Below are 25,753 nucleotides of genomic sequence, written 5' to 3'. Positions count from 1 at the left end.
TTTGCAACAAATAAAATTACAATCTTAAAAAAATATGTATTTTTGAGCCCAGCAGAACACCTACATATTTTATGTAAAACTCAACTCAGCAAAAGTCTACCTTAACTTAGGTTGTGCCTTGTAATTTATTGTAATGGAATTTCCTATAACAGAATTTTATTTTAAGTCAGTTTTGGGAATACTGAAACATAAGAGAGATCGTATAGTACCTTTTGGTGTTTTTTAATCCTAAATCCATAAGTAGTTAATTCCAATTCATGAAGATAATAATAATAATTATTATTATTTTATTTATTTATTTTTTAAATAGAAGTTTTTATTTTATCTTTTTGGCCGAGTGGCATGTGGAATCTTAGTTCCCTGACCAGGGATTGAACCCATGCCCCCTGCAGTGGAAGCTCAGAGTCTTAACCATTGGACCACCAAGGAAGTCTGATGATGATTATTTTTTGAAGATAATTATTTTTGTGTATTAAAGATAAAACTATAAATGTATATTGCCCAATATGCCTTCATAAATAAATCCTGTTGATTTTATTATTCTTTTTTGTTTATCACTTCTTACCTCCTCTGCCTCCTGAAAATGTCATAATCTCATTTAATCCAAAATTATGTTTTCTTTTGGTTTCAGTTCATTTATAGTTGCTGATTTTCCCTGTAATCTATTTTATCACTGTGATATTATTGTGACCAGTTAGAATAATCCCCTTCTTCCCTTATGTATCTGAATCATCTTCACGAAACCATGAGATAGTTTAGAAATTATATAAACTGGGACCTCAAATTTAGCATTACATATTTCACAATATGGCATCAGTAAATTATAGAATATTTTAAAATTAATATGTGAAATGATTTATTGCTTTCTTCATTTAGAACTAGTTACTTGATAGTGTTCTATCTAGCCTTTATTTGATTTTGAGAACTTTGCTGTCCTCACAAAGGTAAGTCTTTTTCTAAGTCCATAAATCTTAAAATTATCTCAGTAAAGGAGCTCAAATGTATGTAAGATTCAAATGACTGTAAAAAATGATTACTTCTCTTAAAAGTTAACATTATAATTTTGTTTGAAGCTTTTTTTTTTTTTTTTTTTTTTTTTTTGCGGTACGTGGGGCTCTCACTGTTGTGGCCTCTCCCATTGCGGAGCACAGGCTCCGGACGCGCAGGCTCAGCGGCCATGGCTCACGGGCCCAGCCGCTCCGCGGCATGTGGAATCCTCCCGGACCGCGGCACGAACCCGTGTCCCCTGCATCGGCAGGCAAACTCTCAACCACTGCGCCGCCAGGGAAGCCCCGTTTGAAGCTTTTTGTTTCTTAGCTGCTAGAGGGCTTTTGGGGATTTTGAGCCTGTGTGTGTGTGTGTGTGTGTGTGTGTGTGTGTGTGTGTGTGTGTGTGTGTGTTGTTTAAAAATACTTCCAAAGTGAGTAAAGAAATTTATTCCAAAATTTTACGGTAATTGGGCTACCAATCAAGGTAAGACTTAGTAAATACTAAGTAAATATTTACTGACTAGTGAGCTAATGCGCTTTTTAAGGCAGTTAGACAACAACTTGACCCATTAAATTATATACACCAGTGGTTCTTAACCATTTGTGGACTAAGAGACCTTTTGAGGCACTAATTAAACCATTGACTCTCTTCCCAGTAAAATATGCATACACATAAAAATCTGCATACATTTCAAGAGGTTCGTGGACTCAGGTTACAGACCTCTACTGTGAACAACCATCTCTCTGTTAACACAGATAATGGAGATGAGGGAGTATGGAGAAGATATAACAAATAATCCAAATGTACTGTTAAAACAAACCTCTTATTTTGTTATCTGGGGACTCAGAAGGGGGTTGTTTCCCCAGGGAACTAATAAATACCAATTTACTTCAACATTCTTAAGGTGTGTATTCCATTGTATAACCCTACTGTAATTTAGTTAATCCATTAATAATTGATAGTTGTTTCCAGTTTTTCACTTATGTAAATAGCACGGTAGTACAGATCCTTAGGCTGAGTGGATTTTTTTCACATTTACCAGACCATCTCCTTAATATTAAGTTGTAGAAGTGGAGTTGCTGAGTCATTTGCATAGATAGTGCCAAACTGCCCTCCAAAAAGACTATCCCAGTCTACATGCCCACCAATAACTAGTGCATGAAGGGAATGGCCATTTTCCCACATCTGCCATTACTAAGTGTTGACAACCTTTCTATCTTTGCTAGTCTCTCATATTTGTTTGTGTTTCTTTGATTTCTAGCAGTGCTTCACAAGTTTGCTGGCCATTTTGTTTCCTCTTTGTGATTTGCCTCTTTATATAATTGGCCTGTTTTTTAATTACATATGCTTGAGTTTTCCTCAGAGATCTTTCTGTCTTACATATTACAAGTAATTTTCTCCATTTTTTTTCTTTTTTTGACTTGCAACTTAGTATACTATTTTTTTGCAGTACAAAAATGTTAAATTCTTATGTAATTTAATTTAATAATCTTTTTTTCTCTGATCTGGCTATTAAGACATACTTACAAAAATCATACCCACCAAAGATTATAAAATTTTCATTTGTATTTTCTTTTAGAATATTTTATGGTTCTAATTTTTTTTTCATTGTCTCTCAATCCATCTAGAATCTGTTACTGTGTAAGAAGTGAGGTGGGAATGTAGCTTTATTAGTTTTCCTGAAAATAACAATATTATTTATTGATCACTCACTGTGTGCCAGCACTGAGCTAACTGTTTCACAGGTATTAACAGTTTCAACCTAAATCAATTTCAAGTGGCTCGCCAGTTATCCCCAACAAATCCACCACTTCCCACCAGCTCCCTCTTTTCCCCATTGATAGGAAAGTCCATCTTAATGTATTCTAAGTCCTCATATATGTTCAGATCTGCTTCTTGTCTGTCCTTTTCCATAGATCAGCATGGCTCTGAATATACCACATTGTTTATTTGGATCACTAAAATTTTTTCAGAGAATAAATCAGAGAGGTGAGAATTCACATGGACTTCCTTTGAAATACGCACTGGGATAGGATCTTAATATGACTCAAAATGAATTTCACATTCTTTGAACAGATGGTGGATAATCACCGGTAGTTACATTAAAGAATCACTAGAGGGCTTCCCTGGTGGCGCAGTGGTTGAGAGTCTGCCTGCCGGTGCAGGGGACACGGGTTCGTGCCCCGGTCCGGGAAGATCCCACATGCCGCGGAGCGGCTAGGCCCGTGAGCCACGGCCGCTGAGCCTGCGCGTCCAGAGCCTGCGCGTCCGGAGCCTGCGCGTCCGGAGCCTGCGCGTCCGGAGCCTGTGCTCCGCAACGGGAGAGGCCACAACAGTGAGAGGCCCGCATACCGCAAAAAAAAAAAAAAAAAAAAAGAATCACTAGATTTAGTCTTCTTAAACATATCTTTCTATAGAGATTATGTAACAGAATAGTAATTTTTAAAAACAATAAGCTGTACGCTTTCATCTCAAATAGTGTAATTTCATTCTGACATTTCAGTAAGTGTAGTAAAACTATATATTTTAAGTTTTTTAATTTAAAAGCTTAGAATTGCTTTCAATATTTTTTCTTCTAAGCAAAGCATAGAAGGAAAGTTATAATTGTTACAGATAAGACACATATGAACTAGAAGACTATAGGAGTTATATAGGAATATGTGAAATATTTATGTTATAGACAAGCAGCTTGTCCAGTATAAATATAAATGTAATTTTCTAGACGTAACCTTTAAAAAAGGTAAAAAGAAACAGGTGAAATCAATTTTAATAATATATTTTCTTTAACCCAGTATATCCAAAATATTACCATTTCAACATGTAATCAATATATAAACTTAGGAAATATTTTACATTCCTTTTTTGCTACTGAGTCTTCAAAATCTGGTGTGTGTTTTACACACACAGCATATCAATTTAGATGCAAAATTTTTACCAGAAATACATGAAGTGTTCAGTTTTCATAATACTTTTAGTTGATAAAGTAGATTCACATACCCAGGTTGTTCCAAACGTACTTGAAAGTTTTTCAATAACCAAATTGAGCATCAATTTTAAGTTTACATTTAAGTTGATTAAAATGAAATAAAAATTTAGTCACACTAGCCACATTTCAAGTGCCCAGCAATAGCACATGTGGCTTATAGCTATCCTATTGGACAGTGCAGTTACAGGGCTTCTAAAGAAGTAAAATAAAATACAGGCTGTCTCCTACTTTTAACATCTAGTTTACATATAGCTCAAATACAGGTAGGATCTCTTGCCCTCTGGGAACTGCTCTACAAGAGATCAGAAGCTTTTCTTACCTGAAAGAAGATGATACCCCTAAAGCTTCCCACCAGACCCCAATCCCAAAATGCACACAGATGTACACAGACTCCTCTTTTTTTTGGAAACTGCTGCACTGAGGCTGGTTGAAGCATTATCCACATCCTTGGAGGCCCTTTCTTTTGTTGGGCGTCGAAGAGCCGTTAGTGCTTTGTAGGGGCTGGGATGGGCAGGAGTAGAGGGATTACTTTGTTACTAATGGTATCCCTGACTAGACATTCTAACTTCTTTTCCTTCAGGAACAAAATTATAAAGGGTAATTAGGTTTTGTAGGATTGTAGATCAACTGGGGTTTGGGGGCTGATGTAGGAATTTTTCATCTCTTTATAACTTTGTTTCTGTGGGACAATGTTGTGTGTCCCAAACAACAAATATGCAAATGCATTTTGGATTATGATTCCATTTGTAAGGTGACCAGGAAGAAGGTGCTGGGAAGAGGTTGGCAGTTGCCTGTTGTTTTATTACAGAAGGTGCAGGCGTCTGAGTGTTGAACTTTGATGCATCAGCCTAAATTGTCTCTTGTCACCTATACGACCTTGCTTACACCTCTGGAACTAAAACAACCCATAGTGTTTTAGGTATAACTGAACTATCAAAATCGCTTTTAGGCAGAGTTTTTTGTTACTTTGGGTTTTTTTGGGGGGGGTGGTGTATGTTGTTTTTGAAACTGAGTTTGCCTGAAAAAGAATCATATTCGTCTTTTGGTCTTAGCTACTATTCATTTTCATGTTGTACATAAAGTTGATGCTTGAAATTTGAGATCTAGTTACAGATGAAATGTTTCCTTTCAAAAGAGATTTCCCCCCTAATGTTAGTTTAATCTTAGGAGATACTTTATGGAGGGGAGTAATATTTAGTTATCATCGTGGGGCGATAGTAACTCCACCTTTATGTGGAAGACTGAAACAACAGCTTCAGAAGGCCAACTCAACCCTCTGATCGTCAGGCCTTCCTACTTAGTTTATCTTTTTTAAAAAATTTATTTATTTGGCTGTGCCGGGTCTTAGTTGCGTCATACAAGATCTTCGTTGCTGCATGCATGATATTTTTAGTTGCGGCATGCAGGCTCCTTTAGTTGCAGCATGTAGGATCTAGTTCCCTGACCAGGGATCGAACCTGGGCCCCCTGCATTGGGAGCGCAGAGTCTTAACCATTAGACCACCATAAACTACTTAGTTTATCTTAAATGTCTTTTTAGATCCCTGGTTCTAGAAGGAACCTTTGAAGAAATGGATAGAACTTCTGCGCTGCTTTGAATATTGGCAGACATCTAAGCCAAATGCAGTTGGCTTTTTAATGTTAAATAAAGCACTTAGTAGCTTTTACTCCCAGGTAGCCTTTAGGAGCCCCTTTATTTTAATATGGTGTCCAAAGTAGGTTAATTGTAACTTAACACATCCTGGTATAGTTTACTGATTGTAAATTACTCCTCAATAAAATTGAGAAGTATTTCCATAAAGGAAAAGTTCCTTTTTTCTCAAATATAATATGACAGCCTATTTTAGAATATTTAAAATATTTCCTTAAAGGTGAAAATTTAAGAGCGTATATAAAAACTGTTGTGCTCCAAGGGAAAATCTGACTCTTTTGTTTTAAAATTCATTATATTCATTACATTAAACAAAAGATTGTTGTGTTGAGTTGAGTAACAGTCAAGTATTTCAAAATATTTTTGTTATACCTAGGTTTTCACTGATGGTATTTATTTTAGTAGAATTTGGCATATATTTTATTCCATTGGAAAAAGAAGAAACTAAACATTTGCAAGCCATCTGCCACCTTGTGCTGCTATGCATTGGTGGGGAGAAACCTGAGTCCTATTATAAATTTTAAACTCTATCCTCTATATTTTTAGTACCTTGTGGAAATTGAATCTGCAAATCATCTCTGAGAGAGAAATGATTTGATTTGATTGTGACAAGCATGAAAGTTATCCTCTATATAAAATTATGTCTCCTGGGAAAAAGCTGGGCTAATACCGCACTGAAATGACCTTAACGGTGGAATCCTTGATTAGACCCGCATTGTTTTGCACGTACTATAGCTCCATAAAGATGATCGACTTCCATCAGGGATGAACAGATGTCCTGGCTTTATCAGAAATTGCTTTCACATTGCCAAGCCTTTCACAAAAGCCAGTCATCACCCTTGTTAGTCTGATTTTGTTGAGATGCTCTTAAAACTTTTCTCCAAATATTGGTTTGAATGCACAGACTTTGCTGTTTACTTGTAAGATTCTATGTTAGTCAGGTATGGTGTCCTTCTCCCCCAACAGGAAAAAAAAAATTAAAAGCAAAAATAGAAAGTATAGCATAGTCTGTATTTATTTAAACTTTCAAGTATTTCATATCAGGTGCTAGCATCTAAGTTCCATAAAAGGCATATCTGTTTTGTTCACTGCTATATCCTCAGGAGTTAGAACAGAACCTGGCATATAACAGGTCCTCAACAAGTATTTGTTAAATAAATACGTATTGTTTCTATGAGTGGGTCGATGCACTCACTTTTGTTTATGGCAGAAGATCCTCATCTCTGATAATAAAGATTGGTTGATGTTCAAGGTACCTTAATTCCATCTGTTCCCCTTTACTCTTAACATAGAGGGTGTCTCCAGAGACCACTTCAACCCTCAGTAGGGCTGAAAGTCTACCTTTTACTGTGGAAGAAAGAAAAGAGAGGGGAAAACCAACTCTCTTTGTTTCCTTTGGATTTTGAAGTTAAGGATGGAAGAAATTTGAGTTTACTAGGCAGGAACTGGCTTTTTTTCCCCATTTAAAAAAATTGTGTTTGTGTTACCATTTTAACCATTTTAAAGTGTACAGTTCAGTGACATTACTTAATGTCATCCCACATCGAAATGGTACCTGTTAAACAATAACTCCCCATCCCCACTCTCCCCCAGACTCTGGTTACCACCATTCTACTTTCTCTCTATATAAGTTTGACTACTCTAGGTACTTCATATAAGTGGAATCATATAATATTTGGCCCTTTGTTTCTGGCTTATTCTTTTTTTAAAAAATTTTATTATTATTTATTTTATTTATTTATCTTTGGCTGCGTTGGGTCTTTGTTGCTGCGCTCGGGCTTTCTCTAGTTACGGTGAGCGGGGACCACTCCTCGTTGCGGTTGCGGGCCTCTCATTGCAGTGGCCTCTCCTGTTGCAACTCTAGGCGCCCAGGCTTCAGGAGTTGTGGCTCACGTCTCCGGAGCACCGGCTCAGTAGCTGTGGCGCACAGGCCCAGCTGGCTGCTCTGCAGCAGACGGACTCTCAACTGCTGCGCCACCAGGGAAGCCCTTTTTTTTTTTTTTTAATGTGACCCCTTTGCTTGGAGACTTGGCAATTTTTCTTTCCCCCATTTTTTTTAGTTTTTCCTTTTGTACCTACATCTAGCAAGTGATTCATACACAGTAAGTGTCCAAAGACAAGTTAATTGAGCAGCTTGTTGCATGCCACTAGGGGGTTATTAAAGCTTTGAAAATGTGATTCCTAATCTGTATGTCTGTAGGCTTATCTCCTCCAAGTCTTGCTGATAAACCTGCACTGACAATAATATCAGAGATTAATCTTTCTCCATGTTTCATAAAGCAAATTGTTCTCCTTCTTATAGCCTGATTATGAACTGGAAAATTACTGGTACATTGTTGTAATTGTTTATACAGGCATGAAGACAAACTCTACACAAGGACAATAGCTACGTGAAAGGTTTTGATTGCAGCTTCATTAGGAAATTACATGCTCCTACTCATTTCTTTTCTCTCTTTTTCTATTCTCATTATATCTTCCTCCCTCCCTCTCTCCATCCCTTTCCTTCCCTTCTAGTCTGTCATCCCTCCTTCCATCTCCTTCTTCCTTTCTTTTTTTCTTTCTTTTTCATTCTCATTTTCCTGAGTAGTTGCTACAGAGACAACCTGAACCTAGGGTCCAAATATAAGTAAAATAGTTGTAGCTCTCTATCAGTCTACTTGGAGGGACGGGGAAAAAGAGAGTAAGAGAACTAAATCTTTATTAAAAGATGGAAACTAACTTGTTGAGGAAAAAGAAATATGCTGGGAGATCTAATTGGTAAAGAAGCAAAGAGGAAGAGAGAGGGAGCACCTTGAAGGATGATTTAAAAAGTAACCTGTGCAGGGCTTCCCTGGTGGCGCAGTGGTTGAGAGTCCTCCTGCCGGTGCAGGGGACGCTGGTTCGTGCCCTGGTCCGGGAAGATCCCACATGCCGCGGAGCGGCTGGGCCCGTGAGCCGTGGCCGCCGAGCCTGCGCGTCCGGAGCCTGTGCTCCGCAACGGGAGAGGCCACAGCAGTGAGAGGCCCCCGTACCGCAAAAAAAGTAATTTGTGCAATTGAAATTTCAAGCAGAATCGTAATCCATGGACTATTTTAGAGCCTCTCAAACAAAACATTGAACATAGGGTTGGTTCTCCCACGGTATCCCCTGCTCATTTGCACTGGGCAGATCATTTCTGCCTTCCCTGATTCCATTTCTCAACCTGTAAAATGGAGGGTCAACAATTAGATTCAGAATCATAAGACTTTGAGCCAAAGCCATGAGAATACGAAAGGTACTTTTTTTTTTTTTTTTTTTTTTTTTTTTTTTGCGGTACGCGGGCCTCTCACTGCTGTGGCCTCTCCCGTTGCGGAGCACAGGCTCCGGACGCGCAGGCTCAGCGGCCATGGCTCACGGGCCCAGCCGCTCCGCGGTATATGTGGGGTCTTCCCGGACCGGGGCACGAACCCGTGTCCCCTGTATCGGCAGACGGACTCTCAACCACTGCGCCACCAGGGAAGCCCCACGAAAGGTACTTTTTAAATTCAGTTTTTATGATGTCTATAAATGCAGGTGTTAGTATGCCACAGACAGAAGTTTTGGGGGGTTTTTTTTTTGTAAATTTTTTAAACATCTTTATTGGAGTATAATTGCTTTACAATGTTGTGTTAGTTTCTGCTGTATAACAGAATGAATCAGCTATATGCACACGTATATCCCCATATCCCCTCCCTCTTGCGTCTCCCTCCCACCCTCCTTATCCCACCCTTTTAGGTGGTCGCAAAGCACCGAGCTGATCTCCCTGTGGTATGCAGCTGCTTCCCACTAGCTATCTATTTTATATTTGGTAGTGTATCTATGTCAATGTTACTCTCTCACTTCGTCCCAGCTTACCTTTCCCCCTCCCCGTGTCTTCAAGTCCATTCTCTACGTCTGTGTCTTTATTCCTGTCCTGCCCCTAGGTTCATCAGAACCATTTTTTTTTTAGATTCCATATATATGTATTAGCATACGGTATTTGTCTTTCTCTTTCTGACTTACTTCATTCTGTATGACAGAGTCTAGGTCCATCCACCTCACTACAAATAACTCAATTTCGTTTCTTTTTATGGCTGAGCAATATTCCATTGTATATATGTGCCACATCTTCTTTATCCATTTATCTGTCGAGGGACACTTAGGTTGCTTCCATGTCCTGGCTATTGTAAATAGTGCTGCAATGAATATCGTGGTACATGACTCTTTGAATCATGGTTTTCTCAGGGTATATGCCCAGTAGTGAGATTGCTGGGTCGTATGGTAGTTCTATTTTTAGTTTTTTAAGGAACCTCCGTACTGTTCTCTATAGTGGCTGTATCAATTTACATTCCCACCAACAGTGCAAGAGGGTTCCCTTTTCTCCACACCCTCTTCAGCATTTATTGTTTATAGATTTTTTGATGATGGCCATTCTGACTGGTGTGAGGTGATACCTCATTGTAGTTTTGATTCGCATTTCTCTAATGATTGGTGGTGTTGAGCATCCTTTCATGTGTTTGTTGGCAATCTGTATATCTTTTTTGGAGAAATGTCTATTTAGGTCTTCCACCCATTTTTGGATTGGGTTGTTTGTTTTTTTGATATTGAGCTGCATGAGCTGCTTGTATATTTTGGAGATTAATCTTTTGTCCGTTGCTTTGTTTACAAATATTTTCTCCCATGCTGAGGGTTGTCTTTTGAGACAGAAGTATTGACAATGAAAAATTATCCAAAGCCAAGATTGGCTCCTGTTGGAGAGGTGGAAATGGTTGTGATGGAATTCAAGTAACCTCAGGACCCTGGGATTTCTGAATTTCAGAACATTAGGAGAATCTTCCAGTCCTTCCTGCTTAAATATGAATGGACATAGATTGCCATTACTGCCTTGCCCCACTTCTCCCAGATTTAGATCACCGGTATTTATAAAGCTTACCAGTCACAGATAGATTCTTGCATTTCCCATTCCTTGCCATAGGGTCCTCTTTCAGTTCCATATGCTTTTATTGGCACTTACTTTGATTTTCTTTACAGCAGCAGCTGCTAATTAGTGACAGCTTTCGAGTGAGCAGCTTGTCATTTTTGGCAGGGGTAGGGGCCATCCATAGCAATTCAAGGCTATATTTTCATTTGCTAAATTTACTTTGCTACATGGAAATACATCTTGAATTAAAAAATAGTCTGTAGTCAAAGGTGGTTATATATGCTGAAATGTCTTCCTGAGTTGGCATTTGGTCCTGTAGTTGAAGAACTCTCAGGAGATAAAACATAGGTTCAATGTCTATCAGACCGATGCAATTAGTCCTGAGTCATCCTTCTAACGTTAATCAACATTCTGGATGTAGAAACTCATCGTCTTGTTTTGGCACAATAGTAAATCACTCTGGATTGTATTTGGTAGTATGCATGGTAACCGGAGGAGTGAATCGTTGGTATACGTTGTGCTTCCCGTTTATACTCAACTTCTTTCTTGAGACATAATTAAGGGAAAGAAACAGTTTAGTTTGCATAAAGAAGATGCTTTCTTTGGAATTTCAGCTCATATCAGCATCATCACATGTCATGTAATTCTCCTCTTTGAAATTGCTGCAAGGAGGTGTCAGCTCTGTTTTACAAACTTGTCACGATGTTTCTGGAGCGGTACAGCTTGCAGTTTGTATTTACCTTGATTAGCACCAATGATGAGTCAAAACCTCCGTCACAGTTTCTATAAAGTGTGATTCAGTACCATTATTCCTGTAATAAGGATTCAAGTTAATGACCTCCGCAGTGTTAAAAATAACATCTTGAAGGAAATAACTGACCTACCATTCATTTCCCCCAATTTAGGTTCTTTTTGTAACATGGAGGTCTACCAAAATTATATTTAACACACAGTTATTGACTAGCTACCATGTACCTATGCTGAGGAAATCAAAATGAATGAGACGTGGTTCCTTCCCTGGTACAACTTCCAGTCTAGTAGTTGAGCAACAGCTAAATCAGAAATGCTTTGGTTCTTACGCCCAGAATGGAGGATAAATTCTAATTCTAGAGAGGTAAAGAATTCCATCTTTTTTAAAATTGGATGATCAAGATGATAAAAGACATAGGATACAGGTATTGTGTTGATGGATTGTTTTAGCTAAATGTTTTAAAGATTGTATGAGGCACCTTTCATAGGAGCACGGAATTGCCAGGTGTCCCTGCCTCAGATTTCCCCATGACATATTGGACAATACTTAAATTCAGATGTCGTCTTCCCCATCAGAGTACCTCTCAGTGGCATGGCTTGGTAAACCCAAATGATCTCCTAACAGTCAACTAATATTTAATGGGCACTGTGCACAGTAACGTAGTTATTTCTACATTTGTCATATTAGTGTTAGTCAATTATCACAGGAATTTATCATTTACATCTTCTCTCTAACTTCATAATCACATCAGCATCAGGTAACTTGATGTTTAGTTATTGGTATCATGTGAACAGTTATCAAGATAACTGACTTCAGTATCTTTTACTATCCTATCTTACCCACTAGAATAGTTCACAAGTTGTTTTCACATTTGTATTAGTGATATTGTCCCTTTAATGAGAAATGTTTTCTGCCAGCAGAAAACCTGAGTTTAGAATGATCTCTGATAAATATTGGTGATAGATAATAATGTATCTGATGGAAACCCAGTAAGGAATTTAGGAACAAATATAACAAACGTAACCACTCCCTTCTCATAGGAAGTGTCACAGTGTTAATTCTGAACACAAGTGGTCAGGATCTAGGTTTGGGCCTCACTGGAAAATCACCCACCCCCAGAATGATTCTCGTGTTTCTCCTCCCACTCCCTTTTATAATCTAAAGCTTTTAGCTGATTTCTGATTGATGGAGAAGAGTGAAGGTGAATCACCAAACCCCTAATATGGCTTCCTTTGGTTGTGTTTGAAGGTTTGTCATCTTGATGTTCTCTGACCTTTAGGGAAGGGTGTCCCATTTAAAACATTTTTGGATTGTCAAATAATTTTTGGTATGTGTGAGTTGCACTTTGTTAATTTACTTTGTAGCTTTTATTATAAAACAGTCTTAAAACCACAGGTCTCATGGTCAGGAAAAACTCATTTGGTTAGGTGAGGTTTTTAATAAATAAAGCACGGGGGTTGAGAGTATGAGTCCTGGAAATGGGCAGCCTGGTGCTAATCCCAGCTCCTTCACTTACTTGCCACAGGACTTTGGGCAAATTTTCTAACTCTTAAGCCTGCTTCCTCTTATATAGAATGGGGATAATAATCCTACTGCCTCATAGCGTTGTCATGAGGATTAAATGAGGGTACATATAACATGCAGGCAACAGTCCATGACGTAGTAAGACTTCCTTGGGCTTCCCTGGTGGCGCAGTGGTTGAGAGTCCGCCTGCCGATGCAGGGGACACGGGTTCGTGCCCCGGTCCGGGAAGATCCCACATGCCGCGGAGCGGCTGGGCCTGTGAGCCATGGCCGCTGAGCCTGCGCACCCAGAGCCTGTGCTCCGCAACGGGAGAGGCCACAACGGTGAGAGGCCCGCGTACCGCAAAAAAAAAAAAAAAAAAAAAAAGAGTTCCTTAAATGTTTATTGTTACTACTGTTACTATTGTTACTATTACTACTGCTGCTAGTGCTCCCTTTTTCTCCTTTCCCATGCTAATTCCTTTGCTGTTATTTAACATTTGGTGATTAAGTATAGGAAAGGCTTAGAAATTGAATAGTTTGTTTTGTTTCCAACATGAAACAGTTTCTGGTGTGGGTAGCAGTAGTTAATTTAGCATATATAACAAACTAATAAGTTTTTCCTTGAAACCCAAACCGTCTTCATTTCAAAGGAGGCATTCTCAGAGTGGGGTTACATACCCTCCATCATCAAAGCCTAGAATCTTTACAAGACTTTGTCTCACAAAAAGCCTTGTGTCTCTGTTGCCACCACAACCTGAAACTAACGAGTTAGAAACCACATAGAGCCCTATGACATGCTTGTAGGACCCATCACATTTTCTTGTAAGTTGCACGTAGATAGCTAAGCCAGGAACCGATCTGGTTGAGGAAACACAAAGTTTTTGTTTTTCCTTCCCTCTCCACTTTTAAACTCAAAAGATCTGATTTTGTTGCCTCTGGGAAGATTAAATGCATAGATGCTCACTTAATTTAAAGAAGTCTATGTGAGAATGCGGTGTTGTTTCTTTGGAGGTTAGGGGTCTTCAGTATTGTTCCACAACTATTCAGGGTTACTACCTAAAGAAGATTTAAAATCATATTTTCTGTCTTCTTGCCCTTTTTGTTATTAGTCGTACAGTCTTTAAACCATGTCTAATCTAAGAAAATATATATCCCTTGTATATGTGCTTTTACTGATTGTCAGCATTGAACCTGACCAGTGCTTTAGCATGTTGGACAGGTGATTTGACTTTAGTTTGAGAAGAAGAAAGCTAAAGATTTATTTTTATATCAGTCAACTAGGGACCTTATATGTTGCCTTATTTATTATAGCCAAAATGCCACTTTATTTTTAGGTGGAGACTTCTGGAGCAGTAGTATAAAGTCTAGGATGGTTCCAATCCTGTCCTTTTCCTCATGTTTAAGTCCACATTAAATCCGGTAGTTCTTAAGAGTTCCACTGCTGTTTAAAGAGTGTAGCTCCATGTGATCTTATTGTCTTTAATTTAGTCAAGTGAGACACTACATTACATAGGTTCTGGGTCTCACATTTGCTTTGTTTTTCTTTGGAGCTTTACTGGAAACCAAATGCTATTGCGTTCTAGCTACAGAAGCAGGAGGGGAAGTTGGCAAGAATTAACTGCTTTCTGTTTGGTCTGTCTGTGGCAGCTGACCTTTTGGAAGGAAATCGCTGCTCTTTGCTTCTTCCTGTAACAGTGCAGCCTGTGAAAGAACGTATACACACAGAAGGGTTCTGTCGTTATCCTGGCTGGTGTCTTGGGGCATAAGCTGTTAGTTAAGAGGTGGGAGTCTTTCAATGCAGTGTGTTGTAGGAACATGTACTCAAGTTCACGGAGCTAAGTTGTGTGTAGATATCCCAGTAGATAGGTAGTGAGAGAGTATCTGTTTCCAGAAAAGTAGTTTGTTTTAGCAAATCTAATTGTGTTTTCTTGCCAAGTCCCAGTGTTAATGCTATGGACAATTACTTTGTGTGCAATTTTAATTAATCTTAATGTTGAATGTCCTAATATCAGTACTTCTTTTACTAGATCACCTTTTTTTTACTGAGAGGCCAAACATTTTTATTTTCCAAGACATGAGCTCTTATTTAAATGTCATTTCATCTCAGAATTAGAATTAACTTCTTACCACACCTGCTGCCCATTGTTGGACCCACCTTTTCTGCAGGAGTTGTTTTACTTAGATAGAGTGAGTATTATACCCCACACATTGGCATTTTCTTCAGAAAGCTACAGTTGGGCTTCCAAATTGGAATATCATCCAGTGAGCAGGCAAAGGAACTAGCTGATGAGCCATTTCTCTCTTAAAAGATTTTAGTCTTCCATTATTTTAACCAAAACATATTTAGGTTCATTTTTTATTTTGTTTTTCAAAAGGATTTATAGTCAAGTGTCTGTAAGCAAAAGTGAAGTTGATTATGATTATTGGTGAATGCAGAGAACACAGCTACCTGAAAAGGGGGCAAAATACTTCTGCATTTAGTTTGAGTTCAGTTTATAGACGTGCTTTTCCAATGTATTATTGGTCTCTTTCCTAGATTTACTGTTAATAGTAAAGATTGTTGGGTGAGCGTTAGCGTTGATGTACATAAAGTGTGTAGGGAGTAACCTTGGGAGAATTATCTAAAGTCTTTCCTTAGCAAGGTGGCCCTGTAGTGCTTCTTTTCTGTTCTTGGAACCTGGCCTGATTTGTTCAGCCTTCCTGAGAGTACAAACCTTGCTTTGGCTTTAGGTATAAGTTCTGGCACAAAATAAGTTGATATCAACAAAACAGGAAGATTTCCCCCCAGTTCTGTTGGCCTTTGAGTAGGAGCAAAGTTAAGAACGGATGGCTAAGGCTTTCTGGGAGCCGATTTTGTAACTGTATCCTTCTAGAGGTCTTGAATTGTTACCCTTGAACTATCAAGGGCCTTCATCTAGGCCAGTTGTGTCCAGGTGTGTCATTAGGGGTAAGGGAAATACAGTTTTTAAAAAGGAATTCTTAAAAATAAATAAATAAATAAATAAAATAAAAACAAAAAGGAATTCTTGCACTGCTGGGAGTGGTTTTCTGTGTATTTCATTCTGTTTACTATCGGAACAAATTTGCAGGGACCATTGCTTAGTCGTGTCAAAGATGAAAAAGAGCCAAACATGAATCTAATAAGTATGTATTATTTCTTGCCTTGAAATATGACTTTCTCAAATATTCTTTGTCTTTTCTCTTTTTCTTGTTTTTTTCAGGAATCACAAGAAAACCTCCTAGATTCAAAGTCTACTCCCTCTGAGATCACTAATCTTCAACCTAGTCTAAGTTCTAGTTTACCCTTTTTTAATTTTTGGTATTCTGAACTTTTTGGTATGAACATTTTCAAACACTCACAAAATAAAAATAGTGTATAATGAATTTCCATAGATTCATCACTCAAGTTCAAAAATTAACAAAATTTTGTTAATCCTTTTTTATGTACTCCACATAAACACCTTTTTGTTTCTTCTGGACTTCAAAAAAATACTTCAAAATATATTTTTGTGCCACTTACTTTTATATTACTTCTAAAAGAAGGATTTATTAAACAAAAAAATAATATGAACAGTTACTGAGTGCAAGACATTGTAAAGGATTTAAATAAAATATAAATAGATGTCAAAATTACAAATTAATCTTAGCCGTTAATAGTCTTGAACTACTACTTGAAAACACGTTGTTATGTACTTGAAGGTGATAGAATTGCATTTCTTTCTTTTTTTAAAAACATTTATAGTTTCTTTTATTTGTTTGTTTATTTATTTTGGCTGCGCCAGGTCTTAGTTGCAGCGCGCAGGATCTTTGTTGCCGGGTGTTTAGTTGCGGCATGCAGGATCTTTAGTTGTGGCATGCATGTGGGATCTAGTTCCCCGACCAGGGATCAAACCCGGGCCCTCTGCACTGGGAGCGCAGAGTCTTGCCTGCTGGACCACCAGGGAAGTCCCGAATTGCATTTCTTTTTTAAGAAATGTATAAGTGTCTCATGCGCTACTTAAATCAAGACTACCTAGTTTGTGCCATGAGCTGGATACCGTCATGATGGGAAATATTTCTTCCTTTGTCTTTTGCATGTCCCTTTATGCTTTATTCCTGTGGAATAGTGAGCAGTGCCAATTGCCCATGGTTATTAAATTTATATTTCAGGTTTTACATTTTAAACAAAATTTAATAAATCAAAAAACTTTACAGAAAATTGTACTAAAACTCCTTCACCTAAATGTAACAGCTGTTTATAGTTCTCTCTGACCTTTCTCTGGTATGTGTCCTCTAGCATACATACTGTGTACACTTTTCATTTAATATTCCTTTATTTAAACTTTTAGAAAATATCTATGGCCTTATATTTCAACATAGCCTTTATATTTCATTTAATTATTGCACAGTATTCCATCAGATTAATATGTTATAGTTTAACCAGTCTCTTATTTTGGACATTTAGGTTATTTCTAGTTTCTCATTATTGTGTTTAATACTGTCTAACTGTTGTTCCTAGGAGTTGACCTAGTGCTAGGTGCTCTTCAAAGCAAATTTTGCTAAGTGGAAATTTAATACTATAATTCTCAGTGATAAGAGGGAAGCTGTGAACTCTTAATGAGGAAAATAATAGCAACGTGTGTAGCTTTATTAATAAATTGCCTTTTAAACAAAACTTCAGAACAGAAGGGAAGGGATTATCTTTCATCTGAATGGTACAGAAACTCAGTATATTGTAATAGCTGAGGAATTTCTATTTCCTGAACTGTGGGATTCGATCTTTTTAAGAGACACAGTCTAAGATGAGTTGGTCTTAACAGTATAAATGGGTACAGATATAAACCTTCATTAGAGGGACTTCCCTGGCGGTCCAGTGGTTAAGACTCCACGCGTCCGCTGCAGGGGACTCGGATGCGATCCCTGTTCAAGGAACTAATGTTGCATGCCGCGAGGCACGGCCTAAAAAATAAAAAAATTTAAAAATAAAAACCTTTCATTTGAAATTCTGAGGCTGACATGGGGCTACATGGCAGCCTCAGATCATTTCTTACTTTTCTGTAATGCAGATGGTCATTGTTTGTGGGCTACAGTAAATGTTTTTTGTTCTCTGAAGGATGTTATTGATGTAGCTTCTTCCCAAGTGGGTAGTTCAAGTTGCTTAATAGATTGCAACAGAGATAATGATGATGCACACGCACTCACGCTGCGAGCCAGTATGTCATGAGGGAGACCTTCCCCCTCCCTCTCCCTCTCCCTTCCTTTTTCCCGAAGTAATATGTAACGATTTCGCTGTGATGTAAAGATTTATGACTGATTGTCTTCCCAGAATATTATCATCTCTACGTCGCCTGGCAAATTTTTCCTTGTTTGTTTCTTTGTGAGCCAAATACTTTTCTTCTTTCTGTTCGCTTCCCATCTGTTTAATAATCTGATTTTATTAGAGACTTGCCTTCCTGATGGCTTAGTGTTTAGAAATTTTCTTTTAAAGAGCAGATGGCTCCAGTGTTGACCTACTTCTAGATGGGATAGTTTTACTCTAACCTTACTTGATGTTAGGCCAATTTTAAAATGAGCAGAATCTGAATCCTTTATTGCTACTATTTAATATTTTTCTGTCCCTCCAAGTTCCTACTGCTACGTAATCACCACCACTGAAGAGATGTATTGCCAGTAAAGCAGAAAACACAACCAGAGAACTTGCTTCTTTTGTTCCATCCAAAGTCCTTTAGTCATTAAATGGTGCTGATATGATTAACAGTTTTGAATCCTGGTTCCTTGCCAGATCAGATTTCTTTTCAGATCAGAAGCATTGTTTACACATCTTCTGTTTCATCTGCCAACTAGCCCAAGCCTTTGCTCAAATCAGAGCCCCGCAACATTAGGTTTCTAATTCTAATTTCTTATTCATTTTCTTTCTTTAAGTTATGACATATAACAAACATGCAGAAAAGTACAAAACATAACATGACAAACGACCACCACAAGTCCTCAAGACAAAGGCAGCATGGTGCGGTGTAGAGTACAGACTGGGGCCAGGGTGCCCAGATCCAGCCCAGATGGTACCCCTCAGCAGTGTGGGACCTGGGACAAATATTTTACCCCCAAAAGAAACCCATCCCCATTAAAAGTCACTGCCCATCCCCTAGCCCTTGGCAGCCACCTGTCTGCTTTGTTTCTGTGGGTTTGCCTATGCCTGTTCTGGGAATCTTCTATAAATGGAATTTACAACATGCGGCCTTTTATATCTGGCTTCTTTCACTTAGCATCATGTTTCCAAGGTTTATCCATACTGTAGCATGTATCAGTACTTCACGCCTTTTTTATGGCTAAATAATATTCCATTTAATCTATTTTATTTTTCCATTCATGTCCATATTATCCATTCATCCGTTGATGGACATTTGGGTTGTTTCTACCTTTTGGCTCTTATGAATAATACTGCTAACGAACATTTGTGTACAGGTTTTTGTGGACATATATTTTCAGTTCTCTTAAGCATATACCTAGGTATGGAGCTGTTGGATCATAGAGTAACTCCATGTTTAACCTTTTGAAGAACCTTCAGATGGTTTTCCAAAATTGTTACACCATTTTACAATCCTGTTTAATTTGCTGAGCCTCCATTTCCTCATCTATAAAGTGGGAATAATAATAGGGCTACCTCGTAGGGTTTTTGTGAGGGTTAAATGGTAGACTCATAAAAGTACTCATTGTTATAAAATAATATAGCAAGTGTTCAGTAAATGATATTAAATGATAAATCTGGATGGTGGATACTAACACTAATAAATGTTATTTTAAATCAGTTTTCATTCTTATTTTTGGAATTTATTAGATGAATCAAAATATTTGTTGCTAATAATTCATACTTTAATTAGTTGGAGTCAGGTGCATCCTTGGAAAGAATAGGAAAAGGCTTAGCTCCTGGCTGCCAGAAGAGCACATCAGAATGGATGTGTTTTTTTGGAGTTCAGTATACTTATGGCAGCCTTGCTTTCCTTACACCACCTTTCACAATTCTTAATTCCCTCGTTCAGAGGCGAGGGAACAGTCTTCCCAGTGCCTTTCCACCAGCCTCCATCAGGTCTCACCTGTGGGAGTCCTGGTGCCAGTGAAATTGATTAAGAAATGGGAATACCAGCTTTTAACAGGAAGGTAAAGTTTATGTGCAGGATATTGGTTAAGGAGAAAGATAGCAAGAGCTCTTTGTGGAAGATTGACTTTGGGAAGGTACTTAATTGAAGTGAGTTAAAATTGGAGGTGGGGAGAAGGAAGCCACCTTTGTAAGTTTAAGGTTGTAAAAGTTAGGGAATTCCCTGGTGGTCTGGTGGTTAGAACTCTGCACTCTAACTGCTGAGGGCCCGGCGTTTAGTCCCTGGTTGGGGAACTAAGATCCCACAAGCTGCACTGTGTGGCCCAAAAAAAAAAAAAAAAAAAATATATATATATATATATATATATATATTTATCAGCATAGAAATTTATTTGAATTCAAAATAATATGGTTATATTTAGGATAATATAATGATTATCTAAAGCACATATCATTGTAGGCTCTGAAACAGTTCTAAAGATGTCATTCTTTTGAAGTCAAAAAATATGTAATAAGAATGTACAAGGAAACAAAAATATAAAAAATAAGTTTGCTGAGTATTGGGAGTTGTTACAAGAGGGGCACACCAAGGTAATGTAACAGAGTCCAAATCACACAGCGTGCAGCAGGGAGTTCTCTTGCTTTATCAAGTCCTGGAAAATAAACCGGTAGCCCCAGAATGCAAGAATACCACCACTGGGTTAACAGGACAGACTTTCTGAGGGACGCAGGGAGTAATTCACTCTGCTTCCCCTTTCTCTAACTCCTTTCCTCACACCGATTTCTTTTCTTTCCTCCAGGAGAGGTTTTATCCTGTGGAAAAAAAAATTTGGTTTTATTTGTAAAGTGGAGTAAATAATATCCTGATTGAAATAGGCAATGGTTTAGCTAATAATGCTCAGGAATCAAACTTTTGAAAAAGGTCAATCAGCTAGCTAGCAGAGACCATCAGTGGCTTGCAGGAAAAAAAAAAAAAAAAATCAGGGCTTCCCTGGTGGCGCAATGGTTGAGAGTCCGCCTGCCGATGCAGGGGACACGGGTTCGTGCCCCGGTCCGGGAGGATCCCACATGCTGCGGAGCGGCTGGACCCGTGAGCCATGGCCGCTGAGCCTGTGCGTCCGGAGCCTGTGCTCCACACGGGAGAGGCCACAACAGTGAGAGGCCCGCGTACCGCAAAAAAAAAAAAAAAATCAGATAATATGTGTTTGCTAAATAGATAAAAAGAATAAGCAGTTAAAAATGGGTGAAAAATCCCAGGGTTTATTGTGAACTGGACAAACCAAAGCAGACAGGTGACCTTTGATTAAGCCCATTTACTTGTGGAGTGAGCTATAAGAGGCTCCAAGATAGAGTTTGGTTCCCAACAGTGTCCACAGCCAAAGGGCAAACTCAGAACGTGTCCTCCTCTCGTAGAAACTGGAACACGGATGAGAAATCTCCTTTGGAGTAGCCATTCGCATGCATCATCCTGTAGATCTGATGGGCCTGACTGCCCAGAAGGATTGGGCTCTTCGCGCTGGTAACAGAGTCTTGTGGTAATCCCAGATCCTTAGCCATGAGTGTTGTTCCGAATCCACCCTGATAGTTATCTGCTGAGGGAACTCCATCCATCACCCCAGGTACAGGATTATAGGTGTCACTTGACCAACATCATCCTGAGCTCATATTTAGGATTTTAGCCAAGAGTTTGGGTCAAGCCCTTACCTGATTCCCAGATTCATAGCTTCAGCAGTTCCAATCATACTAATAGCTAACAGCAAGTTGTTGCAGATCTTCGCAGCCTGCCCAGTCCGGGCGGCTCCACAAGGCACCACATGGGAGCCCACGCACCCCCAAAGCTCTTGGGCAGCAGCAAATTCTTCTTCGACTCCTCCCACCGTAAACGTGAGGTTCCCAGACCGAGCAGCTCCCACACCACCAGAAACAGGGGCATCCATGAAAACTGCTCCCATTTTCTCAACTTCTGGGGCCAATTCTTTTGAAACCATAGGATCAGTAGTACTGGAATCTATTAATAGTGAGCCCTTCTTCACTTTTTTTAGAATTCCATTTGCTCCAGAATAAGCTTCTATTGCATTGATGCTGGTGGGCAACATTGTAATAATTCAGTCAGCTTTTTCAGCTACATCTGCTGGGGAAGACACTACCTGTTCACCTGCATCTAGAAACTCTTTGCATGCATCAGGGAACACATCATAAATAATGAGTGGATAGCCATGTTTCATGAGCTCTTTTGCCATTGGATTCCCCATGTTGCCTACTCCAATGAATCCACCTGGGGTCTTAGAAGCCATTGACCTAGAACACACCGCTGCAAGGCTGGCCACTGCCGGTTGCTGCCGGCGGCTCCAGTACCGGAGGCCGGAGGCGGCTCCACGGAGCCGTAAGGAGGCTGCCATGCTGCCCCCGCCCTGCCTCCCCACGGTGACCTCCACGGCTCCCAGCTCACCCACTGACTGCTAGGGTGCGTGGTGTGGCAGGCGGGATTGGCTGCGGCGTGGGGCCGCGTGCGCCAAAAATATATATTCTTTAGGAAGTCAGAATAAGATTGAGCATTTACTATGAGCCAGGCACCATTTTCAGCATTTACCCATGTTAACTCATTCTTAAAGCAACCCCGAGAGACATAAGAATTACTCCCATTTTACAAATAAAGAAACTGAGGCCCAGAGAGGTTTAAGAGGCTAAATATTTTCTAAAGCTCTGTTTAGGTGAGTTTGCCATTATCTCCAGAACTTGAACCCCATTTTAGAGTCTCTGGCAGTGGTGATGGGATGGAGAATAGGAATTATAAAATGCTCTAAATTATATACATGAATCCAGCAGACCAAATCCCTGTACACATTTGAAACCCCCTACTCCCACCGCAAGCTAGAATTCATTCTTGCGGGTGGCAGGTATGCTTTGGGAACCTTGTGTTGTCCTGTCCTCTGCATTTCCTCCTTGACAGGTTAACAATAACATTACTTTAGCCACAACATTATAGAAGTCTTCAGAGAGAATGAGTTCTTTTTTTTTTTAACAAAGGTTTATATTTTACTTGTAAAAGGGGAAAGCATCTAATACAAAGGTATTTATTATTGGGACAAAATGATCGTTAACTCTCACCCACTCATATCATTTATTTAACAGGTACTCATTTCTGCGGTTTTCAATAAGCCTGTAACATTATGAGCTATTAGACTTTGAAACCCTTTTTTTCCAATGCCTGAGGGTCTGCTTTATTTGGGACTCCTAGGATATATCCAGGTATATGAGGTCAATGTAGATACCTTCTGCTTTCAGAAAGTCCAAGGTTGTTTTGGGTTGTTTGGAACGCTTATGAACAGTAAGAATGCAACTAACAAAGCTCAAATAGTTCTCATCTTTGGCTAAAAATAAGACTGTGAATCCATTTCCCAGTCTTTAAAGAAGCCCCTGTGATGATTTACCAAAGATAAAAACCACTTCCCTTGTCAGAACATCACGCATTGAAGATGGAGGTGCCCGTAAATAAGCAGAAGAGAGCGTGTACTGAGAACAGACGCGCGTTCACTGCATGTGTGGCGCGGCTGGATGAGTACTAGTGGGAAGGGACGGGGAGTCAGCGGCTACCAGGTGTAGGCTTTGCCTAATAATGTGTGTAGGACACGCGTGAAGTTTCGACGTGTATGAAGAAAAGCACTACTTAGATTCTAGGTTTTATTGATACAGTCGGTGGGGGGAAGTAGTTTTTTTCTAAACTGCATCTTTTAAATCGTTGCATGATAATCTCAGTAGGTCATCTCATATTCCATGTGTATATAACTCTTAGTTTAAAAGTCAAATAAAAATGATTCTGTACTGTTCAGTGTATTTTTATTTTACATTTTTGACCATGGGTAGGCAAAATCTACTTTCCAGCTCTATCAAAGCATTTTTTGTAGTGAAATTATACTGTATTTATCAAAATAAGGTGGTTACCACCTTATATTTACCCGCTATTATCCTTCAAATGACATTTTAGAAAGTAACTATTATGGCATGTTCATATTTAGAACCATAAAAAATATTCTGAAAACTTCTAAGAGGTTAGCATTCTACTCTTTTATAAAAACTAAGAACTAATATAAAACTTGACAAAACAGTGTGACGTTTATATAATAACTCCTACCTATGTGGCATATCACCATAGTATTTCTTTCTTAAAACAATAATAGACTCCTGGAATTATGCTCAGACAGCAGAACATATGAAACATTTACCAAATATTTGGTGTGTATTTATTCACTCAGCCAATATTTAAGTATAAAGTTATACTTACATGGCATGCCACCATAATAGGTACTGGAGGTACAGTGGTGAATAAACGTGCTCCCTCACTTACTGTTCTTATTCAGTGGGGAAACAGACAAAAACAAATTAACAAAAACTAAAAGGGAAAATTACAAATTGTGGGCTTCCCTGGTGGCGCAGTGGTTAAGAATCCGCCTGCCAGTGCAGGGGACACAGTTTCAAGCCCCCCATATGCTGTGGAACAGCTAAGCCCATGCACCACGACTACTGAGCCTGCTCTCTAGAACCCGTGAGCCACAACTACTGAGCCTATGTGCCACAACTACTGAGTCCATGTGCCACAACTACTGAAGCCCATGCTCTGCAACAAGAGAAGCCACCGCAATGAGAAGCCTGCGTACTGCAACAAAGAGTAGCTCCCGCTCGCTGCAAGTAAAAAGAAAGCCCACACGTAGCAACGAAGACCCAATGCAGCCAAAAATTACTTAATTATTTTAAAATTATAAATTGTGCCATATGTGATTAAGGGACAGATAGACCATTGACTCACCCAAATTATAAAATCTGTATCATTTTCTTGACTTGGTATTTCATACTGATATCTTGTTCCATGATGACTTTGAAAAGAGCCGATAGATTTGACTAAATTGTGTATATACATTTATTTATGCAACAACAAAAAATTTACTGAATGCTATGTGCGGGGCACCGTTTTAGGCCAAGAGAAAGAGCAAAAACCAAAATGAAGTCATTATGTTCGTGGTGATTTCACCCTAGTGGGAAGTCACCAAACAAATATGTGATAAATGTCAGGAAGTGATAAATGATACCAAGAAAAATAAAGCAGACCGAGATGATAGGGAGTGAACAGAATACTATTGTATTTGGGTAGACTGAGGAGTCTCTTGGAAGATAAACATTTTCCCACAGTCTTCCCTCTGTCTCTTGGGTCAATTCGGTTAATGAATGCAGGATGCAAGATAATTTTTGTATCTGTTGGTATCATTTACATATTCTTTACGGGAGCTATGGCGAGGTCCTGCTTCTTTCCAATTCCTTACCACTAAAAGAGATTAATACTCTCTGAATTCTTTTCTTCATTCCTTGATCATTCTTGCCAAAGCACCTTCATCCATCCCATCCATCCCTTTACCTTTTGCCCAAAAAACATGCTTTGGTATCTCTTCCAATTTTCCAAAATCTTGGGATATGTTATGAGTCATTTGATTAGAAATTATATTGTACAATTAAATGTCTTCCACATATTTGATTGTAATGTGGGATTATTTCTGGAGACAGCTCTTTTATCCCATTCTTTCTCCTAGTAAACCCTCAGCCATGAAATTTGATGTCCTGGGTAATCTTACAGTGATCCCAGCCTTAATGCTCAAAAGCCGTAAATCGTACACTGCTCAAGTGTTCTACAGCATTGCACAAATCTAAAATAGGTAACTGGCACCCACCCCACACCTCATTGTTGGCTAACTAACTTGTCCCATAAATAGCTCTGTGTTATGCGATCAGACAACTATAACTAACAGAGAAGGGATTTTTGTTTCCTAACACACTTGCGTGGTCTCTGGTATTCAATAAAATCAAGGTCTAATTCACCGTACCCTGACTATAACACAGTTCTTAGGAAAATCAT

General features: G+C 38.9%; 1 pseudogene across 1 annotated transcript; it reads right to left on the bottom strand.

The window, feature by feature from the left end:
• Positions 1–19,673: 19,673 nt before the first annotated feature.
• LOC307068188 (3-hydroxyisobutyrate dehydrogenase, mitochondrial-like) lies at positions 19,674–22,250 on the bottom strand (annotated as a pseudogene). The gene has a single exon. The product of its transcript is annotated as a 3-hydroxyisobutyrate dehydrogenase, mitochondrial-like (transcript).
• Between the last annotated feature and the right edge of the window lie 3,503 nt (positions 22,251–25,753).

Source organism: Hyperoodon ampullatus, assembly GCF_949752795.1.
Source record: "Hyperoodon ampullatus genome assembly, chromosome: 19".
Classification (NCBI taxonomy): domain Eukaryota; kingdom Metazoa; phylum Chordata; class Mammalia; order Artiodactyla; family Ziphiidae; genus Hyperoodon; species Hyperoodon ampullatus.
Note: the sequence above shows the minus strand (reverse complement) of the source record. Positions and strands in the feature narration are given on the sequence as shown.